Source organism: Carassius gibelio, chromosome B23 (assembly GCF_023724105.1).
Source record: "Carassius gibelio isolate Cgi1373 ecotype wild population from Czech Republic chromosome B23, carGib1.2-hapl.c, whole genome shotgun sequence".
NCBI lineage: Eukaryota > Metazoa > Chordata > Actinopteri > Cypriniformes > Cyprinidae > Carassius > Carassius gibelio.
The window spans coordinates 2496474-2513820 of record NC_068418.1 but is presented as its reverse complement, the minus strand read 5'-3'; the positions used below and the strand labels follow the sequence as shown (position 1 = coordinate 2513820).

Genomic DNA, 17347 nt, shown 5'->3' with positions numbered 1-17347 from the left:
GATGCTGCTAAGACGCAGCAGGGAGGAAGCCGGACACGGCGATGCCCATCTCGGCTTTGGTAAGTTTTGGGAGACCTAAAAACGCTGGGGGATGGTGGTAGCCTCCCCTGTCTACAACGTCACCGGGCCTCGTCCCGATCGGCCTGACGGAAAGTACGGCATCGCTCGTAACTCCCAAACGGTTGGTCGCAGAGCCACGTGCCTTATGTCATCGGAATCCTTGGCTCGAGCCGAACGAGACGCAGGTCTCAGATTGGCTCGTCGCTCTGACGAAATTTTCGGGTATTTTGGATTTTGTCGAAAACCTTCTTTTGCAACCTAGCGCCAGGTATTTGGCCCAGTCCCACCCAAATCAGCACAGAAAGCTTCTCTGGAGTCTGACTGTCAATAATCATCCAAAAAAAGAGGAAATTTCCATTCACCTTGGCGAGGGGACCTCAAAACGTGCTAAGGTGGCGTGTCCGAGGTGGCTCGAATGGCTATAACTCCGGGAAGGAGTGAGATCCCTTCACCCAAATCGGCACACCTGTGCAGGGGCTCAGTCCGAGGCCAGGTGAAAAAGGGCGCGGCGACAGGCCACTAGGTGGCGCTGTAAGCGACAACAAAATTAATACGAATCGAAAAAAAGGACAAACAAACAACATGGAGACAGATACAGCTAGGCTGCAGTCAGTCCAATCTACTTTCAAAGTAAGGTCTGCGCTATGTTCGAACTAAACTACCCACCAGGGTCTGATTTTTCAAGAGCGTAAGTGACTTTGTTTCACAGGCGCACAACACGTATCTCGCATGTGACAGAACTCCCCATTCTGAAATGGAAATAAATAAAAAACTGTAAAAACCTCTTCTGCTTTGTTTCACCAACAATTTCAGGGGAGAGCGCGAACGCAGTCCCCCACTACCATAAATTATGCAGTCGAGATTCCCGCATTTGGGGAATTCGCAGGGGTCAGCATGGCCGGAGTGCAATGGACAAGCCTCGCCCTGGGTGAACCGCCTTCTTGATCATGGTGTCTCCCCTGCCAGGTAAGTATGAAGGCGCAGGCGGTCAGCCAGAGGTCTGATTTGCATCTCTACCATCCTCACCAACGGTTAGCCCTCCGCCCCCGCTCCAGGAAAGGAAGGACGGGTGCCTTCCGTTACTGGCCTGGAAACTGCCAAGCTCATGGGCCGGTGCTTCCCAACGCCAGTTTTAGATGACTCTCTTTAAACAAACACACCTGATTCGATGCACCACCTCGTCTAGATGCACCACCACTTCAAGACCTCAGGTGGGTGCATCGTTAGTGGAAGAGTCCAAGACCCCAGGAGGACACATCAGGAAAAAAGTTTGCAATAAACCACAGCATCTGCAATGGCAGCTCTCATTCCTTGTTCTGCTATTCGACACAATAAATGGCAATCCCCAAAAAGGGAAAGCACACCGTTCCTGGAGACACTGCAATACCAGGCCGATGCATGGAGTGGACGGAGCAAGCCCCGGCTCCAGCTCCGTGATCTAAAAATCCATTTAATATGTAGTCCCCGGATGGGGGACGTATCAGATATTAAACTGATAAGAACAGATACTACACTTGATCTTAGCCAAAAGGCCGAGAAGCGATGCTGCTAAGACGCAGCAGGGAGGAAGCCGGACACGGCGATGCCCATCTCGGCTTTGGTAAGTTTTGGGAGACCTAAAAACGCTGGGGGATGGTGGTAGCCTCCCCTGTCTACAACGTCACCGGGCCTCGTCCCGATCGGCCTGACGGAAAGTACGGCATCGCTCGTAACTCCCAAACGGTTGGTCGCAGAGCCACGTGCCTTATGTCATCGGAATCCTTGGCTCGAGCCGAACGAGACGCAGGTCTCAGATTGGCTCGTCGCTCTGACGAAATTTTCGGGTATTTTGGATTTTGTCGAAAACCTTCTTTTGCAACCTAGCGCCAGGTATTTGGCCCAGTCCCACCCAAATCAGCACAGAAAGCTTCTCTGGAGTCTGACTGTCAATAATCATCCAAAAAAAGAGGAAATTTCCATTCACCTTGGCGAGGGGACCTCAAAACGTGCTAAGGTGGCGTGTCCGAGGTGGCTCGAATGGCTATAACTCCGGGAAGGAGTGAGATCCCTTCACCCAAATCGGCACACCTGTGCAGGGGCTCAGTCCGAGGCCAGGTGAAAAGGGGCGTGGCGACAGGCCAGTAGGTGGCGCCGTAAGCTGAAAAATAGGGAAAATGTAATGTAAAAAGACAATCAAACAAAGATGAAAACACCCGAAACACTGCGGGATCGTAGTACCCTCCCCTGTCTGCAACGTCACCGGGCCTTGTCCCGATCGGCCTGACGGTGGAACTGCAGCGACGGAAAGTACGGCATCGCTCGTAACTCCCAAACGGTTGGTCGCAGAGCCACGTGCCTTATGTCATCGGAATCCTTGGCTCGAGCCGAACGAGACGCAGGTCTCAGATTGGCTCGTCGCTCTGACGAAATTTTCGGGTATTTTGGATTTTGTCGAAAACCTTCTTTTGCAACCTAGCGCCAGGTATTTGGCCCAGTCCCACCCAAATCAGCACAGAAAGCTTCTCTGGAGTCTGACTGTCAATAATCATCCAAAAAAAGAGGAAATTTCCATTCACCTTGGCGAGGGGACCTCAAAACGTGCTAAGGTGGCGTGTCCGAGGTGGCTCGAAAAGGGGCGTGGCGACAGGCCAGTAGGTGGCGCCGTAAGCTGAAAAATAGGGAAAATGTAATGTAAAAAGACAATCAAACAAAGATGAAAACACCCGAAACACTGCGGGATCGTAGTACCCTCCCCTGTCTGCAACGTCACCGGGCCTTGTCCCGATCGGCCTGACGGTGGAACTGCAGCGACGGAAAGTACGGCATCGCTCGTAACTCCCAAACGGTTGGTCGCAGAGCCACGTGCCTTATGTCATCGGAATCCTTGGCTCGAGCCGAACGAGACGCAGGTCTCAGATTGGCTCGTCGCTCTGACGAAATTTTCGGGTATTTTGGATTTTGTCGAAAACCTTCTTTTGCAACCTAGCGCCAGGTATTTGGCCCAGTCCCACCCAAATCAGCACAGAAAGCTTCTCTGGAGTCTGACTGTCAATAATCATCCAAAAAAAGAGGAAATTTCCATTCACCTTGGCGAGGGGACCTCAAAACGTGCTAAGGTGGCGTGTCCGAGGTGGCTCGAATGGCTATAACTCCGGGAAGGAGTGAGATCCCTTCACCCAAATCGGCACACCTGTGCAGGGGCTCAGTCCGAGGCCAGGTGAAAAAGGGCGCGGCGACAGGCCACTAGGTGGCGCTGTAAGCGACAACAAAATTAATACGAATCGAAAAAAAGGACAAACAAACAACATGGAGACAGATACAGCTAGGCTGCAGTCAGTCCAATCTACTTTCAAAGTAAGGTCTGCGCTATGTTCGAACTAAACTACCCACCAGGGTCTGATTTTTCAAGAGCGTAAGTGACTTTGTTTCACAGGCGCACAACACGTATCTCGCATGTGACAGAACTCCCCATTCTGAAATGGAAATAAATAAAAAACTGTAAAAACCTCTTCTGCTTTGTTTCACCAACAATTTCAGGGGAGAGCGCGAACGCAGTCCCCCACTACCATAAATTATGCAGTCGAGATTCCCGCATTTGGGGAATTCGCAGGGGTCAGCATGGCCGGAGTGCAATGGACAAGCCTCGCCCTGGGTGAACCGCCTTCTTGATCATGGTGTCTCCCCTGCCAGGTAAGTATGAAGGCGCAGGCGGTCAGCCAGAGGTCTGATTTGCATCTCTACCATCCTCACCAACGGTTAGCCCTCCGCCCCCGCTCCAGGAAAGGAAGGACGGGTGCCTTCCGTTACTGGCCTGGAAACTGCCAAGCTCATGGGCCGGTGCTTCCCAACGCCAGTTTTAGATGACTCTCTTTAAACAAACACACCTGATTCGATGCACCACCTCGTCTAGATGCACCACCACTTCAAGACCTCAGGTGGGTGCATCGTTAGTGGAAGAGTCCAAGACCCCAGGAGGACACATCAGGAAAAAAGTTTGCAATAAACCACAGCATCTGCAATGGCAGCTCTCATTCCTTGTTCTGCTATTCGACACAATAAATGGCAATCCCCAAAAAGGGAAAGCACACCGTTCCTGGAGACACTGCAATACCAGGCCGATGCATGGAGTGGACGGAGCAAGCCCCGGCTCCAGCTCCGTGATCTAAAAATCCATTTAATATGTAGTCCCCGGATGGGGGACGTATCAGATATTAAACTGATAAGAACAGATACTACACTTGATCTTAGCCAAAAGGCCGAGAAGCGATGCTGCTAAGACGCAGCAGGGAGGAAGCCGGACACGGCGATGCCCATCTCGGCTTTGGTAAGTTTTGGGAGACCTAAAAACGCTGGGGGATGGTGGTAGCCTCCCCTGTCTACAACGTCACCGGGCCTCGTCCCGATCGGCCTGACGGAAAGTACGGCATCGCTCGTAACTCCCAAACGGTTGGTCGCAGAGCCACGTGCCTTATGTCATCGGAATCCTTGGCTCGAGCCGAACGAGACGCAGGTCTCAGATTGGCTCGTCGCTCTGACGAAATTTTCGGGTATTTTGGATTTTGTCGAAAACCTTCTTTTGCAACCTAGCGCCAGGTATTTGGCCCAGTCCCACCCAAATCAGCACAGAAAGCTTCTCTGGAGTCTGACTGTCAATAATCATCCAAAAAAAGAGGAAATTTCCATTCACCTTGGCGAGGGGACCTCAAAACGTGCTAAGGTGGCGTGTCCGAGGTGGCTCGAAAAGGGGCGTGGCGACAGGCCAGTAGGTGGCGCCGTAAGCTGAAAAATAGGGAAAATGTAATGTAAAAAGACAATCAAACAAAGATGAAAACACCCGAAACACTGCGGGATCGTAGTACCCTCCCCTGTCTGCAACGTCACCGGGCCTTGTCCCGATCGGCCTGACGGTGGAACTGCAGCGACGGAAAGTACGGCATCGCTCGTAACTCCCAAACGGTTGGTCGCAGAGCCACGTGCCTTATGTCATCGGAATCCTTGGCTCGAGCCGAACGAGACGCAGGTCTCAGATTGGCTCGTCGCTCTGACGAAATTTTCGGGTATTTTGGATTTTGTCGAAAACCTTCTTTTGCAACCTAGCGCCAGGTATTTGGCCCAGTCCCACCCAAATCAGCACAGAAAGCTTCTCTGGAGTCTGACTGTCAATAATCATCCAAAAAAAGAGGAAATTTCCATTCACCTTGGCGAGGGGACCTCAAAACGTGCTAAGGTGGCGTGTCCGAGGTGGCTCGAAAAGGGGCGTGGCGACAGGCCAGTAGGTGGCGCCGTAAGCTGAAAAATAGGGAAAATGTAATGTAAAAAGACAATCAAACAAAGATGAAAACACCCGAAACACTGCGGGATCGTAGTACCCTCCCCTGTCTGCAACGTCACCGGGCCTTGTCCCGATCGGCCTGACGGTGGAACTGCAGCGACGGAAAGTACGGCATCGCTCGTAACTCCCAAACGGTTGGTCGCAGAGCCACGTGCCTTATGTCATCGGAATCCTTGGCTCGAGCCGAACGAGACGCAGGTCTCAGATTGGCTCGTCGCTCTGACGAAATTTTCGGGTATTTTGGATTTTGTCGAAAACCTTCTTTTGCAACCTAGCGCCAGGTATTTGGCCCAGTCCCACCCAAATCAGCACAGAAAGCTTCTCTGGAGTCTGACTGTCAATAATCATCCAAAAAAAGAGGAAATTTCCATTCACCTTGGCGAGGGGACCTCAAAACGTGCTAAGGTGGCGTGTCCGAGGTGGCTCGAATGGCTATAACTCCGGGAAGGAGTGAGATCCCTTCACCCAAATCGGCACACCTGTGCAGGGGCTCAGTCCGAGGCCAGGTGAAAAAGGGCGCGGCGACAGGCCACTAGGTGGCGCTGTAAGCGACAACAAAATTAATACGAATCGAAAAAAAGGACAAACAAACAACATGGAGACAGATACAGCTAGGCTGCAGTCAGTCCAATCTACTTTCAAAGTAAGGTCTGCGCTATGTTCGAACTAAACTACCCACCAGGGTCTGATTTTTCAAGAGCGTAAGTGACTTTGTTTCACAGGCGCACAACACGTATCTCGCATGTGACAGAACTCCCCATTCTGAAATGGAAATAAATAAAAAACTGTAAAAACCTCTTCTGCTTTGTTTCACCAACAATTTCAGGGGAGAGCGCGAACGCAGTCCCCCACTACCATAAATTATGCAGTCGAGATTCCCGCATTTGGGGAATTCGCAGGGGTCAGCATGGCCGGAGTGCAATGGACAAGCCTCGCCCTGGGTGAACCGCCTTCTTGATCATGGTGTCTCCCCTGCCAGGTAAGTATGAAGGCGCAGGCGGTCAGCCAGAGGTCTGATTTGCATCTCTACCATCCTCACCAACGGTTAGCCCTCCGCCCCCGCTCCAGGAAAGGAAGGACGGGTGCCTTCCGTTACTGGCCTGGAAACTGCCAAGCTCATGGGCCGGTGCTTCCCAACGCCAGTTTTAGATGACTCTCTTTAAACAAACACACCTGATTCGATGCACCACCTCGTCTAGATGCACCACCACTTCAAGACCTCAGGTGGGTGCATCGTTAGTGGAAGAGTCCAAGACCCCAGGAGGACACATCAGGAAAAAAGTTTGCAATAAACCACAGCATCTGCAATGGCAGCTCTCATTCCTTGTTCTGCTATTCGACACAATAAATGGCAATCCCCAAAAAGGGAAAGCACACCGTTCCTGGAGACACTGCAATACCAGGCCGATGCATGGAGTGGACGGAGCAAGCCCCGGCTCCAGCTCCGTGATCTAAAAATCCATTTAATATGTAGTCCCCGGATGGGGGACGTATCAGATATTAAACTGATAAGAACAGATACTACACTTGATCTTAGCCAAAAGGCCGAGAAGCGATGCTGCTAAGACGCAGCAGGGAGGAAGCCGGACACGGCGATGCCCATCTCGGCTTTGGTAAGTTTTGGGAGACCTAAAAACGCTGGGGGATGGTGGTAGCCTCCCCTGTCTACAACGTCACCGGGCCTCGTCCCGATCGGCCTGACGGAAAGTACGGCATCGCTCGTAACTCCCAAACGGTTGGTCGCAGAGCCACGTGCCTTATGTCATCGGAATCCTTGGCTCGAGCCGAACGAGACGCAGGTCTCAGATTGGCTCGTCGCTCTGACGAAATTTTCGGGTATTTTGGATTTTGTCGAAAACCTTCTTTTGCAACCTAGCGCCAGGTATTTGGCCCAGTCCCACCCAAATCAGCACAGAAAGCTTCTCTGGAGTCTGACTGTCAATAATCATCCAAAAAAAGAGGAAATTTCCATTCACCTTGGCGAGGGGACCTCAAAACGTGCTAAGGTGGCGTGTCCGAGGTGGCTCGAATGGCTATAACTCCGGGAAGGAGTGAGATCCCTTCACCCAAATCGGCACACCTGTGCAGGGGCTCAGTCCGAGGCCAGGTGAAAAAGGGCGCGGCGACAGGCCACTAGGTGGCGCTGTAAGCGACAACAAAATTAATACGAATCGAAAAAAAGGACAAACAAACAACATGGAGACAGATACAGCTAGGCTGCAGTCAGTCCAATCTACTTTCAAAGTAAGGTCTGCGCTATGTTCGAACTAAACTACCCACCAGGGTCTGATTTTTCAAGAGCGTAAGTGACTTTGTTTCACAGGCGCACAACACGTATCTCGCATGTGACAGAACTCCCCATTCTGAAATGGAAATAAATAAAAAACTGTAAAAACCTCTTCTGCTTTGTTTCACCAACAATTTCAGGGGAGAGCGCGAACGCAGTCCCCCACTACCATAAATTATGCAGTCGAGATTCCCGCATTTGGGGAATTCGCAGGGGTCAGCATGGCCGGAGTGCAATGGACAAGCCTCGCCCTGGGTGAACCGCCTTCTTGATCATGGTGTCTCCCCTGCCAGGTAAGTATGAAGGCGCAGGCGGTCAGCCAGAGGTCTGATTTGCATCTCTACCATCCTCACCAACGGTTAGCCCTCCGCCCCCGCTCCAGGAAAGGAAGGACGGGTGCCTTCCGTTACTGGCCTGGAAACTGCCAAGCTCATGGGCCGGTGCTTCCCAACGCCAGTTTTAGATGACTCTCTTTAAACAAACACACCTGATTCGATGCACCACCTCGTCTAGATGCACCACCACTTCAAGACCTCAGGTGGGTGCATCGTTAGTGGAAGAGTCCAAGACCCCAGGAGGACACATCAGGAAAAAAGTTTGCAATAAACCACAGCATCTGCAATGGCAGCTCTCATTCCTTGTTCTGCTATTCGACACAATAAATGGCAATCCCCAAAAAGGGAAAGCACACCGTTCCTGGAGACACTGCAATACCAGGCCGATGCATGGAGTGGACGGAGCAAGCCCCGGCTCCAGCTCCGTGATCTAAAAATCCATTTAATATGTAGTCCCCGGATGGGGGACGTATCAGATATTAAACTGATAAGAACAGATACTACACTTGATCTTAGCCAAAAGGCCGAGAAGCGATGCTGCTAAGACGCAGCAGGGAGGAAGCCGGACACGGCGATGCCCATCTCGGCTTTGGTAAGTTTTGGGAGACCTAAAAACGCTGGGGGATGGTGGTAGCCTCCCCTGTCTACAACGTCACCGGGCCTCGTCCCGATCGGCCTGACGGAAAGTACGGCATCGCTCATAACTCCCAAACGGTTGGTCGCAGAGCCACGTGCCTTATGTCATCGGAATCCTTGGCTCGAGCCGAACGAGACGCAGGTCTCAGATTGGCTCGTCGCTCTGACGAAATTTTCGGGTATTTTGGATTTTGTCGAAAACCTTCTTTTGCAACCTAGCGCCAGGTATTTGGCCCAGTCCCACCCAAATCAGCACAGAAAGCTTCTCTGGAGTCTGACTGTCAATAATCATCCAAAAAAAGAGGAAATTTCCATTCACCTTGGCGAGGGGACCTCAAAACGTGCTAAGGTGGCGTGTCCGAGGTGGCTCGAATGGCTATAACTCCGGGAAGGAGTGAGATCCCTTCACCCAAATCGGCACACCTGTGCAGGGGCTCAGTCCGAGGCCAGGTGAAAAGGGGCGTGGCGACAGGCCAGTAGGTGGCGCCGTAAGCTGAAAAATAGGGAAAATGTAATGTAAAAAGACAATCAAACAAAGATGAAAACACCCGAAACACTGCGGGATCGTAGTACCCTCCCCTGTCTGCAACGTCACCGGGCCTTGTCCCGATCGGCCTGACGGTGGAACTGCAGCGACGGAAAGTACGGCATCGCTCGTAACTCCCAAACGGTTGGTCGCAGAGCCACGTGCCTTATGTCATCGGAATCCTTGGCTCGAGCCGAACGAGACGCAGGTCTCAGATTGGCTCGTCGCTCTGACGAAATTTTCGGGTATTTTGGATTTTGTCGAAAACCTTCTTTTGCAACCTAGCGCCAGGTATTTGGCCCAGTCCCACCCAAATCAGCACAGAAAGCTTCTCTGGAGTCTGACTGTCAATAATCATCCAAAAAAAGAGGAAATTTCCATTCACCTTGGCGAGGGGACCTCAAAACGTGCTAAGGTGGCGTGTCCGAGGTGGCTCGAAAAGGGGCGTGGCGACAGGCCAGTAGGTGGCGCCGTAAGCTGAAAAATAGGGAAAATGTAATGTAAAAAGACAATCAAACAAAGATGAAAACACCCGAAACACTGCGGGATCGTAGTACCCTCCCCTGTCTGCAACGTCACCGGGCCTTGTCCCGATCGGCCTGACGGTGGAACTGCAGCGACGGAAAGTACGGCATCGCTCGTAACTCCCAAACGGTTGGTCGCAGAGCCACGTGCCTTATGTCATCGGAATCCTTGGCTCGAGCCGAACGAGACGCAGGTCTCAGATTGGCTCGTCGCTCTGACGAAATTTTCGGGTATTTTGGATTTTGTCGAAAACCTTCTTTTGCAACCTAGCGCCAGGTATTTGGCCCAGTCCCACCCAAATCAGCACAGAAAGCTTCTCTGGAGTCTGACTGTCAATAATCATCCAAAAAAAGAGGAAATTTCCATTCACCTTGGCGAGGGGACCTCAAAACGTGCTAAGGTGGCGTGTCCGAGGTGGCTCGAATGGCTATAACTCCGGGAAGGAGTGAGATCCCTTCACCCAAATCGGCACACCTGTGCAGGGGCTCAGTCCGAGGCCAGGTGAAAAAGGGCGCGGCGACAGGCCACTAGGTGGCGCTGTAAGCGACAACAAAATTAATACGAATCGAAAAAAAGGACAAACAAACAACATGGAGACAGATACAGCTAGGCTGCAGTCAGTCCAATCTACTTTCAAAGTAAGGTCTGCGCTATGTTCGAACTAAACTACCCACCAGGGTCTGATTTTTCAAGAGCGTAAGTGACTTTGTTTCACAGGCGCACAACACGTATCTCGCATGTGACAGAACTCCCCATTCTGAAATGGAAATAAATAAAAAACTGTAAAAACCTCTTCTGCTTTGTTTCACCAACAATTTCAGGGGAGAGCGCGAACGCAGTCCCCCACTACCATAAATTATGCAGTCGAGATTCCCGCATTTGGGGAATTCGCAGGGGTCAGCATGGCCGGAGTGCAATGGACAAGCCTCGCCCTGGGTGAACCGCCTTCTTGATCATGGTGTCTCCCCTGCCAGGTAAGTATGAAGGCGCAGGCGGTCAGCCAGAGGTCTGATTTGCATCTCTACCATCCTCACCAACGGTTAGCCCTCCGCCCCCGCTCCAGGAAAGGAAGGACGGGTGCCTTCCGTTACTGGCCTGGAAACTGCCAAGCTCATGGGCCGGTGCTTCCCAACGCCAGTTTTAGATGACTCTCTTTAAACAAACACACCTGATTCGATGCACCACCTCGTCTAGATGCACCACCACTTCAAGACCTCAGGTGGGTGCATCGTTAGTGGAAGAGTCCAAGACCCCAGGAGGACACATCAGGAAAAAAGTTTGCAATAAACCACAGCATCTGCAATGGCAGCTCTCATTCCTTGTTCTGCTATTCGACACAATAAATGGCAATCCCCAAAAAGGGAAAGCACACCGTTCCTGGAGACACTGCAATACCAGGCCGATGCATGGAGTGGACGGAGCAAGCCCCGGCTCCAGCTCCGTGATCTAAAAATCCATTTAATATGTAGTCCCCGGATGGGGGACGTATCAGATATTAAACTGATAAGAACAGATACTACACTTGATCTTAGCCAAAAGGCCGAGAAGCGATGCTGCTAAGACGCAGCAGGGAGGAAGCCGGACACGGCGATGCCCATCTCGGCTTTGGTAAGTTTTGGGAGACCTAAAAACGCTGGGGGATGGTGGTAGCCTCCCCTGTCTACAACGTCACCGGGCCTCGTCCCGATCGGCCTGACGGAAAGTACGGCATCGCTCGTAACTCCCAAACGGTTGGTCGCAGAGCCACGTGCCTTATGTCATCGGAATCCTTGGCTCGAGCCGAACGAGACGCAGGTCTCAGATTGGCTCGTCGCTCTGACGAAATTTTCGGGTATTTTGGATTTTGTCGAAAACCTTCTTTTGCAACCTAGCGCCAGGTATTTGGCCCAGTCCCACCCAAATCAGCACAGAAAGCTTCTCTGGAGTCTGACTGTCAATAATCATCCAAAAAAAGAGGAAATTTCCATTCACCTTGGCGAGGGGACCTCAAAACGTGCTAAGGTGGCGTGTCCGAGGTGGCTCGAATGGCTATAACTCCGGGAAGGAGTGAGATCCCTTCACCCAAATCGGCACACCTGTGCAGGGGCTCAGTCCGAGGCCAGGTGAAAAAGGGCGCGGCGACAGGCCACTAGGTGGCGCTGTAAGCGACAACAAAATTAATACGAATCGAAAAAAAGGACAAACAAACAACATGGAGACAGATACAGCTAGGCTGCAGTCAGTCCAATCTACTTTCAAAGTAAGGTCTGCGCTATGTTCGAACTAAACTACCCACCAGGGTCTGATTTTTCAAGAGCGTAAGTGACTTTGTTTCACAGGCGCACAACACGTATCTCGCATGTGACAGAACTCCCCATTCTGAAATGGAAATAAATAAAAAACTGTAAAAACCTCTTCTGCTTTGTTTCACCAACAATTTCAGGGGAGAGCGCGAACGCAGTCCCCCACTACCATAAATTATGCAGTCGAGATTCCCGCATTTGGGGAATTCGCAGGGGTCAGCATGGCCGGAGTGCAATGGACAAGCCTCGCCCTGGGTGAACCGCCTTCTTGATCATGGTGTCTCCCCTGCCAGGTAAGTATGAAGGCGCAGGCGGTCAGCCAGAGGTCTGATTTGCATCTCTACCATCCTCACCAACGGTTAGCCCTCCGCCCCCGCTCCAGGAAAGGAAGGACGGGTGCCTTCCGTTACTGGCCTGGAAACTGCCAAGCTCATGGGCCGGTGCTTCCCAACGCCAGTTTTAGATGACTCTCTTTAAACAAACACACCTGATTCGATGCACCACCTCGTCTAGATGCACCACCACTTCAAGACCTCAGGTGGGTGCATCGTTAGTGGAAGAGTCCAAGACCCCAGGAGGACACATCAGGAAAAAAGTTTGCAATAAACCACAGCATCTGCAATGGCAGCTCTCATTCCTTGTTCTGCTATTCGACACAATAAATGGCAATCCCCAAAAAGGGAAAGCACACCGTTCCTGGAGACACTGCAATACCAGGCCGATGCATGGAGTGGACGGAGCAAGCCCCGGCTCCAGCTCCGTGATCTAAAAATCCATTTAATATGTAGTCCCCGGATGGGGGACGTATCAGATATTAAACTGATAAGAACAGATACTACACTTGATCTTAGCCAAAAGGCCGAGAAGCGATGCTGCTAAGACGCAGCAGGGAGGAAGCCGGACACGGCGATGCCCATCTCGGCTTTGGTAAGTTTTGGGAGACCTAAAAACGCTGGGGGATGGTGGTAGCCTCCCCTGTCTACAACGTCACCGGGCCTCGTCCCGATCGGCCTGACGGAAAGTACGGCATCGCTCGTAACTCCCAAACGGTTGGTCGCAGAGCCACGTGCCTTATGTCATCGGAATCCTTGGCTCGAGCCGAACGAGACGCAGGTCTCAGATTGGCTCGTCGCTCTGACGAAATTTTCGGGTATTTTGGATTTTGTCGAAAACCTTCTTTTGCAACCTAGCGCCAGGTATTTGGCCCAGTCCCACCCAAATCAGCACAGAAAGCTTCTCTGGAGTCTGACTGTCAATAATCATCCAAAAAAAGAGGAAATTTCCATTCACCTTGGCGAGGGGACCTCAAAACGTGCTAAGGTGGCGTGTCCGAGGTGGCTCGAATGGCTATAACTCCGGGAAGGAGTGAGATCCCTTCACCCAAATCGGCACACCTGTGCAGGGGCTCAGTCCGAGGCCAGGTGAAAAAGGGCGCGGCGACAGGCCACTAGGTGGCGCTGTAAGCGACAACAAAATTAATACGAATCGAAAAAAAGGACAAACAAACAACATGGAGACAGATACAGCTAGGCTGCAGTCAGTCCAATCTACTTTCAAAGTAAGGTCTGCGCTATGTTCGAACTAAACTACCCACCAGGGTCTGATTTTTCAAGAGCGTAAGTGACTTTGTTTCACAGGCGCACAACACGTATCTCGCATGTGACAGAACTCCCCATTCTGAAATGGAAATAAATAAAAAACTGTAAAAACCTCTTCTGCTTTGTTTCACCAACAATTTCAGGGGAGAGCGCGAACGCAGTCCCCCACTACCATAAATTATGCAGTCGAGATTCCCGCATTTGGGGAATTCGCAGGGGTCAGCATGGCCGGAGTGCAATGGACAAGCCTCGCCCTGGGTGAACCGCCTTCTTGATCATGGTGTCTCCCCTGCCAGGTAAGTATGAAGGCGCAGGCGGTCAGCCAGAGGTCTGATTTGCATCTCTACCATCCTCACCAACGGTTAGCCCTCCGCCCCCGCTCCAGGAAAGGAAGGACGGGTGCCTTCCGTTACTGGCCTGGAAACTGCCAAGCTCATGGGCCGGTGCTTCCCAACGCCAGTTTTAGATGACTCTCTTTAAACAAACACACCTGATTCGATGCACCACCTCGTCTAGATGCACCACCACTTCAAGACCTCAGGTGGGTGCATCGTTAGTGGAAGAGTCCAAGACCCCAGGAGGACACATCAGGAAAAAAGTTTGCAATAAACCACAGCATCTGCAATGGCAGCTCTCATTCCTTGTTCTGCTATTCGACACAATAAATGGCAATCCCCAAAAAGGGAAAGCACACCGTTCCTGGAGACACTGCAATACCAGGCCGATGCATGGAGTGGACGGAGCAAGCCCCGGCTCCAGCTCCGTGATCTAAAAATCCATTTAATATGTAGTCCCCGGATGGGGGACGTATCAGATATTAAACTGATAAGAACAGATACTACACTTGATCTTAGCCAAAAGGCCGAGAAGCGATGCTGCTAAGACGCAGCAGGGAGGAAGCCGGACACGGCGATGCCCATCTCGGCTTTGGTAAGTTTTGGGAGACCTAAAAACGCTGGGGGATGGTGGTAGCCTCCCCTGTCTACAACGTCACCGGGCCTCGTCCCGATCGGCCTGACGGAAAGTACGGCATCGCTCGTAACTCCCAAACGGTTGGTCGCAGAGCCACGTGCCTTATGTCATCGGAATCCTTGGCTCGAGCCGAACGAGACGCAGGTCTCAGATTGGCTCGTCGCTCTGACGAAATTTTCGGGTATTTTGGATTTTGTCGAAAACCTTCTTTTGCAACCTAGCGCCAGGTATTTGGCCCAGTCCCACCCAAATCAGCACAGAAAGCTTCTCTGGAGTCTGACTGTCAATAATCATCCAAAAAAAGAGGAAATTTCCATTCACCTTGGCGAGGGGACCTCAAAACGTGCTAAGGTGGCGTGTCCGAGGTGGCTCGAATGGCTATAACTCCGGGAAGGAGTGAGATCCCTTCACCCAAATCGGCACACCTGTGCAGGGGCTCAGTCCGAGGCCAGGTGAAAAAGGGCGCGGCGACAGGCCACTAGGTGGCGCTGTAAGCGACAACAAAATTAATACGAATCGAAAAAAAGGACAAACAAACAACATGGAGACAGATACAGCTAGGCTGCAGTCAGTCCAATCTACTTTCAAAGTAAGGTCTGCGCTATGTTCGAACTAAACTACCCACCAGGGTCTGATTTTTCAAGAGCGTAAGTGACTTTGTTTCACAGGCGCACAACACGTATCTCGCATGTGACAGAACTCCCCATTCTGAAATGGAAATAAATAAAAAACTGTAAAAACCTCTTCTGCTTTGTTTCACCAACAATTTCAGGGGAGAGCGCGAACGCAGTCCCCCACTACCATAAATTATGCAGTCGAGATTCCCGCATTTGGGGAATTCGCAGGGGTCAGCATGGCCGGAGTGCAATGGACAAGCCTCGCCCTGGGTGAACCGCCTTCTTGATCATGGTGTCTCCCCTGCCAGGTAAGTATGAAGGCGCAGGCGGTCAGCCAGAGGTCTGATTTGCATCTCTACCATCCTCACCAACGGTTAGCCCTCCGCCCCCGCTCCAGGAAAGGAAGGACGGGTGCCTTCCGTTACTGGCCTGGAAACTGCCAAGCTCATGGGCCGGTGCTTCCCAACGCCAGTTTTAGATGACTCTCTTTAAACAAACACACCTGATTCGATGCACCACCTCGTCTAGATGCACCACCACTTCAAGACCTCAGGTGGGTGCATCGTTAGTGGAAGAGTCCAAGACCCCAGGAGGACACATCAGGAAAAAAGTTTGCAATAAACCACAGCATCTGCAATGGCAGCTCTCATTCCTTGTTCTGCTATTCGACACAATAAATGGCAATCCCCAAAAAGGGAAAGCACACCGTTCCTGGAGACACTGCAATACCAGGCCGATGCATGGAGTGGACGGAGCAAGCCCCGGCTCCAGCTCCGTGATCTAAAAATCCATTTAATATGTAGTCCCCGGATGGGGGACGTATCAGATATTAAACTGATAAGAACAGATACTACACTTGATCTTAGCCAAAAGGCCGAGAAGCGATGCTGCTAAGACGCAGCAGGGAGGAAGCCGGACACGGCGATGCCCATCTCGGCTTTGGTAAGTTTTGGGAGACCTAAAAACGCTGGGGGATGGTGGTAGCCTCCCCTGTCTACAACGTCACCGGGCCTCGTCCCGATCGGCCTGACGGAAAGTACGGCATCGCTCGTAACTCCCAAACGGTTGGTCGCAGAGCCACGTGCCTTATGTCATCGGAATCCTTGGCTCGAGCCGAACGAGACGCAGGTCTCAGATTGGCTCGTCGCTCTGACGAAATTTTCGGGTATTTTGGATTTTGTCGAAAACCTTCTTTTGCAACCTAGCGCCAGGTATTTGGCCCAGTCCCACCCAAATCAGCACAGAAAGCTTCTCTGGAGTCTGACTGTCAATAATCATCCAAAAAAAGAGGAAATTTCCATTCACCTTGGCGAGGGGACCTCAAAACGTGCTAAGGTGGCGTGTCCGAGGTGGCTCGAATGGCTATAACTCCGGGAAGGAGTGAGATCCCTTCACCCAAATCGGCACACCTGTGCAGGGGCTCAGTCCGAGGCCAGGTGAAAAAGGGCGCGGCGACAGGCCACTAGGTGGCGCTGTAAGCGACAACAAAATTAATACGAATCGAAAAAAAGGACAAACAAACAACATGGAGACAGATACAGCTAGGCTGCAGTCAGTCCAATCTACTTTCAAAGTAAGGTCTGCGCTATGTTCGAACTAAACTACCCACCAGGGTCTGATTTTTCAAGAGCGTAAGTGACTTTGTTTCACAGGCGCACAACACGTATCTCGCATGTGACAGAACTCCCCATTCTGAAATGGAAATAAATAAAAAACTGTAAAAACCTCTTCTGCTTTGTTTCACCAACAATTTCAGGGGAGAGCGCGAACGCAGTCCCCCACTACCATAAATTATGCAGTCGAGATTCCCGCATTTGGGGAATTCGCAGGGGTCAGCATGGCCGGAGTGCAATGGACAAGCCTCGCCCTGGGTGAACCGCCTTCTTGATCATGGTGTCTCCCCTGCCAGGTAAGTATGAAGGCGCAGGCGGTCAGCCAGAGGTCTGATTTGCATCTCTACCATCCTCACCAACGGTTAGCCCTCCGCCCCCGCTCCAGGAAAGGAAGGACGGGTGCCTTCCGTTACTGGCCTGGAAACTGCCAAGCTCATGGGCCGGTGCTTCCCAACGCCAGTTTTAGATGACTCTCTTTAAACAAACACACCTGATTCGATGCACCACCTCGTCTAGATGCACCACCACTTCAAGACCTCAGGTGGGTGCATCGTTAGTGGAAGAGTCCAAGACCCCAGGAGGACA

The 17347-nt window shown here is 51.6% G+C and overlaps 17 non-coding genes across 17 annotated transcripts; all 17 read right to left on the bottom strand.

Moving 5' to 3' along the window:
• Window positions 1-870: 870 nt before the first annotated feature.
• Window positions 871-1034, bottom strand: LOC128012294 (U1 spliceosomal RNA). The gene has a single exon (XR_008182817.1). It is a non-coding gene; the product is annotated as a U1 spliceosomal RNA (small nuclear RNA).
• Window positions 1035-1413: 379 nt separating this feature from the next.
• Window positions 1414-1604, bottom strand: LOC128012549 (U2 spliceosomal RNA). Its single transcript, XR_008183073.1, has one exon. It is a non-coding gene; the product is annotated as a U2 spliceosomal RNA (small nuclear RNA).
• Window positions 1605-3573: 1969 nt separating this feature from the next.
• Window positions 3574-3737, bottom strand: LOC128012293 (U1 spliceosomal RNA). The gene has a single exon (XR_008182816.1). It is a non-coding gene; the product is annotated as a U1 spliceosomal RNA (small nuclear RNA).
• A 379-nt stretch (window positions 3738-4116) lies between these two features.
• On the bottom strand, window positions 4117-4307 carry LOC128012548 (U2 spliceosomal RNA). Its single transcript, XR_008183072.1, has one exon. It is a non-coding gene; the product is annotated as a U2 spliceosomal RNA (small nuclear RNA).
• Window positions 4308-6194: 1887 nt separating this feature from the next.
• Window positions 6195-6358, bottom strand: LOC128012292 (U1 spliceosomal RNA). The gene has a single exon (XR_008182815.1). It is a non-coding gene; the product is annotated as a U1 spliceosomal RNA (small nuclear RNA).
• A 379-nt stretch (window positions 6359-6737) lies between these two features.
• On the bottom strand, window positions 6738-6928 carry LOC128012547 (U2 spliceosomal RNA). The gene has a single exon (XR_008183071.1). It is a non-coding gene; the product is annotated as a U2 spliceosomal RNA (small nuclear RNA).
• An 867-nt stretch (window positions 6929-7795) lies between these two features.
• Window positions 7796-7959, bottom strand: LOC128012291 (U1 spliceosomal RNA). Its single transcript, XR_008182814.1, has one exon. It is a non-coding gene; the product is annotated as a U1 spliceosomal RNA (small nuclear RNA).
• Window positions 7960-8338: 379 nt separating this feature from the next.
• Window positions 8339-8529, bottom strand: LOC128012546 (U2 spliceosomal RNA). The gene has a single exon (XR_008183070.1). It is a non-coding gene; the product is annotated as a U2 spliceosomal RNA (small nuclear RNA).
• A 1969-nt stretch (window positions 8530-10498) lies between these two features.
• LOC128012289 (U1 spliceosomal RNA) lies at window positions 10499-10662 on the bottom strand. The gene has a single exon (XR_008182812.1). It is a non-coding gene; the product is annotated as a U1 spliceosomal RNA (small nuclear RNA).
• A 379-nt stretch (window positions 10663-11041) lies between these two features.
• Window positions 11042-11232, bottom strand: LOC128012545 (U2 spliceosomal RNA). Its single transcript, XR_008183069.1, has one exon. It is a non-coding gene; the product is annotated as a U2 spliceosomal RNA (small nuclear RNA).
• An 867-nt stretch (window positions 11233-12099) lies between these two features.
• Window positions 12100-12263, bottom strand: LOC128012288 (U1 spliceosomal RNA). Its single transcript, XR_008182811.1, has one exon. It is a non-coding gene; the product is annotated as a U1 spliceosomal RNA (small nuclear RNA).
• Window positions 12264-12642: 379 nt separating this feature from the next.
• LOC128012544 (U2 spliceosomal RNA) lies at window positions 12643-12833 on the bottom strand. Its single transcript, XR_008183068.1, has one exon. It is a non-coding gene; the product is annotated as a U2 spliceosomal RNA (small nuclear RNA).
• Window positions 12834-13700: 867 nt separating this feature from the next.
• Window positions 13701-13864, bottom strand: LOC128012287 (U1 spliceosomal RNA). Its single transcript, XR_008182810.1, has one exon. It is a non-coding gene; the product is annotated as a U1 spliceosomal RNA (small nuclear RNA).
• A 379-nt stretch (window positions 13865-14243) lies between these two features.
• On the bottom strand, window positions 14244-14434 carry LOC128012542 (U2 spliceosomal RNA). Its single transcript, XR_008183066.1, has one exon. It is a non-coding gene; the product is annotated as a U2 spliceosomal RNA (small nuclear RNA).
• Window positions 14435-15301: 867 nt separating this feature from the next.
• LOC128012286 (U1 spliceosomal RNA) lies at window positions 15302-15465 on the bottom strand. Its single transcript, XR_008182809.1, has one exon. It is a non-coding gene; the product is annotated as a U1 spliceosomal RNA (small nuclear RNA).
• A 379-nt stretch (window positions 15466-15844) lies between these two features.
• On the bottom strand, window positions 15845-16035 carry LOC128012541 (U2 spliceosomal RNA). Its single transcript, XR_008183065.1, has one exon. It is a non-coding gene; the product is annotated as a U2 spliceosomal RNA (small nuclear RNA).
• Window positions 16036-16902: 867 nt separating this feature from the next.
• LOC128012285 (U1 spliceosomal RNA) lies at window positions 16903-17066 on the bottom strand. Its single transcript, XR_008182808.1, has one exon. It is a non-coding gene; the product is annotated as a U1 spliceosomal RNA (small nuclear RNA).
• Between the last annotated feature and the right edge of the window lie 281 nt (window positions 17067-17347).